A 10,837-nucleotide genomic window follows, 5' to 3' on the forward strand; every position below is an offset into this window, starting at 1 on the left:
CCTGTCTTGAACCAGCGAACTGTTTTGTTTTATAGTGTTCGTTCGTTTTATTATTCATGTACTTGTCTACGTGTGAAAGATTTACAATGTGTAAAATTAGTAAAGAACAATACTTAGCTTACAATCATGAACGGAAATCTAAAAAGATAAAGTAACATCAGCTAAGAGCCAGGCCCCACAACATACATTATTTCACTACTCAAACCTATTCCTTGAGCACACAGTTAAATATTTCCACATCACAGGAAACTCAGGACCAAAGGCAGGCGAAGTCACTCAATACTAGACAATCCTGACTGTGTTCCAACGTTTCCATTGTGCTGTGCCCCTTGGCCTTAGAATTGTGTGTGGTAGGGTCTCTGTGTTCTAACTAGTTGACAGGTTGATGTAAAAATTAAATGAAAAAGAAATAATGTAACGTTGTATTGTTGTTCAAAAGATATAATTTTGGTTTCTTTTTCTTTGTTTTAATTGTGGCACATGGAAAAAACAAGACAATGACAGATATAAGAAAAGCTAGTGCCTAATTTTTTTTGTCTTTTTCTTTTTCTTTTTTCTTTTCCAGAACTGAGGACTGAACCCAGGGCCTGTACTTGCTAGGCAAGCGCTCTACCACTGAGCTAAATCCCCAACCCCACTAGTTCCTAAATTAACCACATAGTAACATGTATTTGTGGAGCTTACAAACTATGCTCTATTGCATCTAAAGGAGTCTTAGATGAGGTACTTAATTTCTCTTTAGGGAAAAGTTTTCAATTAGCAATAATCGCGCCTCGGATAAACCTCATAGGCTACGATACTGCCACTGCGCAAAGCTTAATTTCTCTTTAGTATAATTTGTTTATTTGCAGCACCACAATCAAGATTATACATATAACATGCATAGTTATAGATGCAAATATAACGTTATTAGATAATATGAAAACTGAAGCAAGTCCGTAATCCCTACTACTCAGGAGACTGGAGCAGAAGGAATCCTTGGGTACAATATGAGTTTAAAATCAGCCTGGACAACTTAGTGAAACTGTGTCCCCAAACTAAAAGTAAACAGAGGGCTAGAAATATATCCCCAGTGGCTCACTACCCGGTGACAGAGAATTAAAAAAGAAATGGGAAAAATGTTTGCACCAGTCATATGTGATTTATAGATATAAATATGAATAAGGTGTGTTTTATAAAAAGATACATCATAAAGTAGAAAGTGAAACATCTTTTGTAGAAAATATTTTATTTTATACAAACACTCTTTCCTATTTCATTTCCGTTGCTATGATAAGATATCCGCCCCCCCCCCCAAAAAAAAAAGCAGCTTCAGAGAGAAAAGCTTCATTTGGCTTGCAATTCTAGATTGCACCCCATCATTGCAGGAACATCAAGGAAGAAACTTGAAGCCACTTTCACATCCACAGTCAAGAGCAGAGAACTAATATGTGGTTGCTATTTGTGTTCAGCATTGTCCAGGATCCTTTGCCTAGGGAATGGCCAGCCCACAGTGGGCAGGTCTTTCCATCTCAATGTAATCAAGACAGAGACTCATAGATATGATCATAGAATAACCCAATAGCAATTACCTCTCATTGTGACATTCTCCCCAGGTGATTCTATATCACACCCAATTGACCATTCAAACTAATCATCACAGACACAGTTCCCTGGTCAAGTGTTCATTCTTTCTAGATCTTTAAAGATTAACTCACCCTGAAGTAGAACCTGAATGCCTTAAGAAAAATGGACTCTTCTATTCAAGTGGACTCTGGATCTTTGAAGCCAACCCTAAACTGTATGGAAATTTTATTCCTATTAGGGCAACAACAGGACGCGAGATCTGCCTTATAAAAATGTTTTTTTTTCTTTTCTTTTCTTTTTTTTTTTTTCAGAGCTGGGGACCGAACCCAGGGCCTTGCGCTTGCTAGGCAAGTGCTCTACCACTGAGTTAAATCCCCAACCCCCTATAAAAATGTTTTATATTTGGGCGTTTACAATTAAAATTTAAAAAAAATATTAATACTTTGAGAATTTCATACAATGCATTTTTAAAAGTCTTTTTCACCTCATCTTCCCAACTTTGTGTCCTCTTTTGCATTTTAACAACTCACCGCCTTCAGTTTGCACTGTCTGAATTCTTCTGGATGTAGAGCCATACATTGTTAATTATGAAGAAGCCAAACCCTCAAAGAAAACTGAGTTTCCCTGCCCCGGGAGCTATCAGCTGCCCATACTTTCTCAGTCTGAAATGCTTCCACCTCCAGCTGATGCTGACGGACTGGTTTTCGTGAGGGTCTTGTGCAGGCAAACACCGCTCTAATGAGTTCAGTAAGTACAGCAATCCCGTCACGTTCAGAAGACGCTGTTTGGCTATAGTCCTCTGTGACCTCTGGATCTTCCAATTTGCTCATCTTTTCCGTAATAGTGTCTGAACCGTGGGGAGGAGGTGTGACATAGATGCCCCATTTGTGGATGAGCATCCCCTCTGACACTTGAACCAGTTTCTATGGCCAGGGATTTGCTGTCCCAGTTTAGGATTCTTAGCTAGATCAGCAATGTCAAGTATGTGTTTTCCCCTGTGAGCAGGCTTCAATCCAATCAGAAATAAGTTGGTTACTCCATAACATTTGCACCACTCTTGAACCCTGGGTACATATCTTATGACACCGTTTATTACTGAAGTTCACAGCATTTACAACTAGGTAAGACTGCTAACTGACTTCCTCCACCCAATATCTTAGATAGCACTTTCCAGTCCCGTGAAAGTAGCCAGCAAGGAGGAAGCTTCCTCTCAGTACTGAACTGATTTCTCCACACCTTGTGACCAGGGACATCTTAGTTTTATAGCTGAACTTTTTTTTTTTAAATCGATGAACCACTAATAGCATTTGAAAGTACAGGCAGCTCTCTTAAGAGAGGAAAGTGTTTGTTTTCAGAGTGTTCTTATTATGTAGCCCTACCTGGCTTATAACTCATCATGTAGACCAGACTGTACTGCAATTCACAGAGCTCCACCCGCCTTGCCTCCTAAGTGCTGGGGTTAAAGGTATGAGCCATCATGTCCAATACTCTTGATGTCCTGTTATACAGCAAATTTCTAGAAATTACTCATTACATAATAAAATTCTCAAAGAATTAATGTTTTTAAAATTAAGATGCAAAACCCCCTCTAAAATATCTTTTTGATTTTTTTTCGAGACAGGGTCTCTCTGCATAGCCATGGTTGCCCTAGAACTCATACTATAGATCAAACTGGCCTTGCATTCTTAGATCTGCCGGCCTCTGCTACCCAAGTACTGAGATTAAAGGTGTGTGCCACCCACCCTCTGGCTAAATGCAAAGAATTGAAAAGGTTAGACCTTATGCTGACTTCTTACAGTAAATAATAATAAAATAAAATAAATTCCCAAGGAGGGTTTAGAGTCAGCTTCCGTGATCAACACCCTAATACCCCTGACTCTGGCACCCAGAGTGCATTTCCTGTTTCTACAATCACCTTTTAAGGACACACCATTTCATGTTTCAGATCTTCAAGGTCTCTAGGGACCTATACACTAAAGGTTTGCTCTCAACAACCTAAAGCACTGTGGTGACGTGAGGAAAACTTAGGATCTAGTGCAGGAGTTAGGATGCATCCTTGAAGAGAACGTATGTAAGCAGCTTTACTACGCATGCTCCCTACCATGCTGTTCTGCCTCCAACCTATGCCGAAGCCAAGCAACCATAGACTAAAATCTTTAGAACCATGAGCCCCAATGAAAATTTCTCCCAATTTTAAGTTAATTTTCTCCTTTTAATTGAATTTCTCAATTATACAAAGGTCTGAAGAATACACTTCCTCTAGGTTGAATCAGACAGTATTTTTACATCGGTTGGAGGCTCTGTCACTCAGAATAACGTCCCCCCCCCCCCCCCGCCTAAACCTTTTAAGAAGCATGCATTACACACAGTAACATTTCCTTTTTCTTAAAATCGAATTCTGTCGTCTGGCATACTCTAAAATTCGACCATTGATGACTATTGAGTATATTTCTATATCGTGGCTTATGAATTATGCTGCAGTGACAACGGGGAGTCCAGCTCTCTCACCCGCCTCCTCTTGATTCCTTTGCATATGTAGTCAGGAGTAAGATAGTAGTGTCACATGTAGGTCTGTCTTTAATTTTTCTGAGAAGCAGCCACCATCATGTGTACTATTTCCTTTCTCATTCACGCCATAGCATACCAAGATCTCCAGTCTCTTCGCATCGTCATCAGCATTTGCTGGCTGTGCTTTCTGCTAATAGCCATTCTAAAAGACGTGACGTACCATTTCCCAGTCAGTGTTTCGTTTTCTTGATGATCAGTAATGGGGAGACACTTTCCATGTCGCTTGTTTTTATGTCTTCTTTGGAGAAGTCATTTGTCTACATTTTAATTGGGCTGTTCTGGGTCCTACCACTTAATGTTAGGAGCTTTCATTTCTGTAAAAAGATACCGACTCTTATCAGACGCTTGGCAAGAAAATATTGTCTCCAGTTTGCTGTGCCGTCTTTTTATTGTGTTGATGAGTCCCATTACTTTGCCCAAGTTTAGGAACTTTTGAGTTTTATGACCCGCTTGTCTATTGTTGCTTTTGTTGTTTACAGTTTAGAATCATAATCCAGAAGCCGCTGAGAAGACCAACGGCAGGCAGCTCTTCTGTATTTCTTTCTAGACGGTTCATGTGACAGGTCTTCATGTGATGCGTGCGTGCGTGCATGTTTGCGTGTGCATGTGCGTGCGTGCGTGTGTGTGTGTGTGTGTGTGTGTGTGAGTGTGCGTGTGCGTGTGTGTGTGTGCAATTCAACTGAGTTAATATTATGACTATTTGATATCCAAATTGTTAATTCTGGGACTTGAAAAGAATTTCAAAACCAATGTAAAAAGATTTTTTTTGGTGGTAGGGGGATGTCTTTTGTCACAACAAAATGAAATGTCTGGATACATAAGATAGAAAAATTCTAATTTCTGGTCTTATTGTAATTAGCAATGAATAAAGAAAATACTATATAAACCCAAAAGTTAATAATGAGAAGTACTTAATCTACCATGAAGTGAAAACGCAGCCCTAAAGACCCATCTTGCACCAAAATACATGTTCAGAAATAGATATTTGCATGCCCAAGACTTGTTTGAAAAGGCGATTATGGTCTCACAAGCAAATCATAAGAATTTTAAAAATTTTGTAAATGCTGTATTTATATGACAGACAAGAACCACTCTGAAGGAATCATTATGGTTTGGGAAATGATATGCAATTTCAAAATCATCTAAATCATTTCAATTGCCTGTATTTACATTTATATAATGGGTATTTATAATGGTGATTATTTTAGAACTTACCTTGTTTTGCAGGATCGCACATTGGTTTCTATGGGAACCAAAATGGCTCTGAAGAGAAGCATTTTAAGAACTCTTTTCACATTCAGTGACTGTTAACTGAACTGTAAATTCTGTTTGTTAACGGTCTTTAACACTTAAATTTTAACATCCCAAGGAAAAAAAGTTGAGCATTGTAACTTTATAAATCATTTTGAATAGTAAAAAAATTTAATGAAACATCTGGTATATTGCAACGTTTTTTTACAAAAGCAAAATAATTAGCTTTAGGAGCTAATGACCTATTCCCTTTATTAAATTCATCAGTGATTAAGTCTCACTGGCCCAGTGTTCATTTCTCTTAGCAAAACCAGACAAAGGAAAGTTTCCTGTGATACATTATTTCTATACACTTTATCTGCTAGTGATGTATGGATATCTGTTCTCTTAGTTTCGCATAAAGTTCTTATGGAAACAATGTAAACTCTTCTGCTTTTGATGTTTTCCTCTGCCTATACCTCAGCCATCCTGCCGTTATTTACTTAGGTCCCCCTTGTACCTTGACTGGGACTTGAGATTCTATCCCTGTTTCCACACCACCTGGAACTTATTTTTACTGTTCTTAAAAACAAGCTCCTAAGTCTGTGACTTTCAATTTTTCTTTTCCTTGGACTAGATTGTAAAAACTCAACGTATCGCTTATGAATTACATGTTTTCAGTTTACTATATTTAATCTTCCCCCCACATTTCATGTTTTCCCATAAACTTTATTTAATTGCCTGGAAAAATGAAATTTCACTATATGTTTATTTAGTTCACTCTCCAAATAATTAAAGCCCACTAAAAAGAAGAAAAACCTACTTCAAATGAGTACCAAAACTTAAAGTTTTGCTCCTACTCCACCTGTAAAAAGACACCGCCTGTGAACACAAGACATCTCATAACTATACCCAGTTTCCAGAATAATTCTCACAGTTATTGCTGACATATAATCTAGGTCACAAATCCAGAAAGCACAGATTGCTGGCATGGTGCCAGGTGGGGTTGAGTAAACCCTGAGCTGTCAGATTTGCTTTTTCTGCTTCTTTTGGATTGTGCGTTTCCTCCTGCTTTAGTTTGCTTCTGGTGTTGGATTATTGGACTTTGAATAGTTTGAGAAATGGAGCTGTCAGGATCTCTGTGCTGAAGAAATTTTTCTGTAACTTGGCCGGGTGGATAGCCTATGAAATTGTGGTGATTTTTAGCTGCCTTAAAAGTATTTTGGTATTGCATTATCACATGATATCTCATGTATGTACAGTTATGAATAATAATTTTTAATAATTAAAAATGTTTATATTATGATTTCATCTTATGAGATATATTATGAATTGCCCCGCAAATACGACAGAAACCAGGTAGCCGAGGTTTGGGGAGAAATTATCAGTTGAGTGTTCAGCTCTTGGTTGGTTTTTCATCTTTTGTTTCCACAAGCTCAGGTAGTTTATTGTAGGAGTCAATGTGCACCTCCTTCTGAGTGTTCTGTGTTGTAAGTTGACCTTAATCGAAGTACATATGACATAGTGGAAATGCAAGTCTATAGAGACTCTTTGGAAGAGAAAGATTTCTCTTCAAAGGCATTTCATCTAAAGGTAGACAATGAAATTCTCTCTGATAGGGCTCTTCAAAATGTGCATGTCTGAGGCTGCAACAGGAGGCTGCCACGGACATTTAGAAGCCTTTAAAGCAGTCTGACAACACATTCATCTGATGCTGTGGTTCTGTATTTTCTAAACATAGGTCCATGGCATTTGAAGGCTTTAAATTTTACCCTTCTCTACAAATAGAGACTCTGATTTAACATAAATTACTATTAGGCAGAAAGCAAGGAGTGTCATTTGAACTTTAGAATACTGAGAATTATTTATTGCATGGCTCTCTGAAAGCTGGGAAGTGGGGTGCTTTTACCTCTGAAAGATCTCATTCTAGCCCTAGAATCTTATATTTATGTCCACAAGACTGCTGTGAAGGAGGCTGAAGCAGCTGCTACTTACTCTATTCCATTGCAGATGCAGAGACAAGGGAGCAAAAGGACTGAGTGAGCTGTCGAATATTACACCCTTCCCATTGAAACAGTAGAGTTAAGTGAACACCATTGCACAAAACTCACTTTTTATTCTCGTGAATAAAATAAAAGCACACCAGGTTGATTTTGCAGTAAACTGAATACACTCACTATTTTATATGGCAGATGGCCGTCCCTTAAGGCTCCAGAAGAATAGCATTGTCTTACATTTGTTCAGTGGGCGACTAGTGGAATTATACAGACAGCAAATCAAGGTGAAAACATGGAAGGAATTCAATAAGCAAAAGCAAAATTGAACAAAGAGAAGGACAGAAGATTTCACTAAGAATGCATGCATGGTTTGGTTAAAAAAAGCTGAGAGAACAGAAATATAAGTCTACACCTCTTTGAAAGATATAAAATGCCAGAGGAGAAAAGAGCTATAAATTGCGAACTATAAATTGGAGAAGGAAAGGGAAAATAAGAAAAATTTAGACAACACATCGAGAGTTCTTGTTAATTGTCAGGAGTATTAGATTTGTTGAGTGGAGGCCCAAAGGAATCTCTGAAGTTATTTGAAACCTCTCTGAACAAAGCCATGGGCATTGTATTGTGAAGCACAAGACTTAATGGCAAGAAGGGAAGCCCGGATCAACGACAAGGACTTTTCCAGCTCTAATTTCTACTATTCCATAGTTCTGTGAAGAATAGTTGCTAAATTGCTTGCTTAACCCAGACAAATAGAACTCAACACAAGAACAAAACCTCAGACAAAACAATCAAGTCAGCCAAAATTGAAACACGCCCCTAAAAATAAAAAATAAAAAAAAATCCCTAAACCTTGCATCATATGCTAAAGATGACAAATTTAGACCCTGGCAGTCTGCCCAGAAGAATAAATTCCGAAAGACAGGATCCCTAACTGAGCAAGCCCAACAAACAGGTTGGGAGAGTTTCACTGGCTTGCAAAACTTACCTGATTAAAATACTATAACAGGGTAAATAGTGACAGAGGAAAACAGATCCACGAATTAATTTGGTCATTCATCATGCAAGGGTGTATTGAGTGCCTACCGTCTGTCAGTCACTGCTCTAGGGGTGAGCACGTGAGTAAATAACACAGACAAGAAACTCGTCCTTCGGAGTTTACGTTTTGGTGTGAGGAACAGTAAACCATCAACATCATCTGCCACATCTTCAGTCAGGAGGTAGCAATGCTAGGATAGGATAGGATAGGATAGGATAAGCAAGAAGAGGAACGGAGGCTGTAGTAAGTAACTACGGAGACCAGAACTCGTGGACAGTGAGAAGGCCTGAGCAAGACTAGAAATAAATGCAGAGACAGTCGAAGACATTGTAAGGAAGAATATTCCAAGAAAAGAGATCCCTCAAACTTGCTGTGTTTGAGGAACAAGAGTGCGGCCACTGTGAGGAGAGTGTTAATACATGAACTCAGAGATGCTTTCTAGGCTGTGACGAAGACTTTGCCTTTGCCTTTCCATAAATTTCCCAAAACTTTTTACTTTGAAAATATGAAAAGCTTAGTAACAACATTAATTCATAATTCATGAACCATGATACGTCACCCTCCCTGAACTCGGGTGATGCCACGACGTTTCCAGTCCGAGTGTTCAAGGGGTGGTGCTTAGCAATGTGACTCGCATCATGGGTTGCTAGCATAGCCACGTGTCCTGTAGTGACTGCTGTTGACAATGTTGGAAGAATCTTTAAGTATTAAAACCGCAATGGAGGAGTTAGGGAAAGGACTGAAGGAGCTGAAGGGGTTTGCAACCCCATAGGAAGAACAACAATACCAACCAACCAGAGCCCCCAGAGCTCCCAGGAACCAAGCCACCAACCAATGAGTACACAGGGTTGGACCTATGGCTCCAGCAACATTTGTAGCAGAGGATGGCCTTGTCAGGCATTAATGAAACGAGAGATCCTTGATCCTGAGAAGGTTTGATGCCCCAGTGTGGGGGAATGCCAGGGTGGGGAGGTGGGAGGGACTGGGAGGGAGAGGGAGGGTAGGTGGGGGAGTATCCTCATGGAAGCAAGGGGAGGGGGGATGAGATGGGGGGTTTGCAGAAGGAAAACCAGGAAAGGGGATAACATTTGAAATGTGAATGGAGAAAATGCCCAATTAAAAAATCGGAATATGTGCTTCTTTTTTTGAATGACAGAAAAAGTATCTAAATTTGCATGTGATCCTTAATGTTTGTGCATATATTGAGTGTGTGTTTGTTGCAATAAAATTCCAAAATATTGGCAATTCTATTATAGGTTCTTTATCTTCATAAACATGTTTTTGTTGAGCTTTTGGTAAATTTTTAAAAGTAGCTGGGAACTTAAAATTTAGAAAACAAAATAATTTGATTGTGATACATAATAATAAAAGAGATGTTAGATTTTTCAGACATTTAAAAGATAGCTATTGAATAAGGCAGAAAAATAACTGCTAGAGTTCGGTAATGAATTGAAGAAAAGTTTGTGTCTGCTGTGTTCTAGATAGAATCCATTAGACTCTGCAAATAAAACAGTAAGCAACACAGGACAGCCTGGGGTTTTACATGTGACAACATTCTTCTCAGACAGATTACCGGCTTTTCCTTGTAAAGCAATATGTACTAAGGAGGTGGGTCAATTCCGGTTTATACACAGCCCATTAGCACCTGTCAAGATGGTCAGGAAACAACTCATGGCAGGCTACCTCTGGACAATTTCTCAGACACAGCTGACGTCTCTGAATATTGAAGAATTTCGCAAAAAGGAACCAACACAGCTTTGAATCAAACTTCTGCTCTTCTCTAGGACAGCCACAGTTAACGTAAGGATAGTGAGCAATTGAAATTTGATGATTCCAAATAGACATGCACCCCAAATTACATTGAATTTTGACTGATGGGAGATTTAATATGAAAAAAATAGTACAAACATATCAAAAAACTTGTATCATGTGTTGAAATGATATTTTTGATACATTGGGTTGAATAAAATATATTTCAATTTGTTCTGGTTTCAACTTTCTAAAACTGTGACTACAAGAAAATACAAGCGTGTGTATGTGAGTCATTTTGCGCCGTGCTAGAGGATCCGTGTTCGTGCCCCAGACCAGCTTAGAATGGATGTAAAAGTGGTACCATTAATAACTACTCATTAAACGGCTGGCCCTTTTCAAGCACACCCCCCCTGTGTTAAAACATTTGATCTTCACAATAACCCTGCAAGGAACTTACTTTTCCAGATGAATAATTTAAGACATTGAAAGGTCAAGAAATTTGCCAAAGGCTGCACACGTAGTGAGTGGAGGAAGAGCAATTATGTTTGAAAAACTGTCAGTAAGCCACTGATTCTCAAAGCCGGGCGACCATCAGAGTCACCTGGAGCACTGACTAAAGCATCACCAAGCCCAGCCCTGGGGGCTCTGACTCAGGAGCTGGGTGTAGCCTGAGAATGTATATCTGTAA

General features: G+C 38.9%; 1 pseudogene; it reads right to left on the reverse strand.

The window, feature by feature from the left end:
- Positions 1-735: 735 nt before the first annotated feature.
- Positions 736-817, reverse strand: LOC120102776 (U4 spliceosomal RNA; annotated as a pseudogene).
- Positions 818-10,837: the final 10,020 nt, after the last annotated feature.

The sequence above is a fragment of the Rattus norvegicus genome, chromosome 4 (genome assembly GCF_021556685.1).
Source record: "Rattus norvegicus strain SHRSP/BbbUtx chromosome 4, alternate assembly SHRSP_T2T, whole genome shotgun sequence".
NCBI classification, from domain to species: Eukaryota; Metazoa; Chordata; class Mammalia; order Rodentia; family Muridae; genus Rattus; species Rattus norvegicus.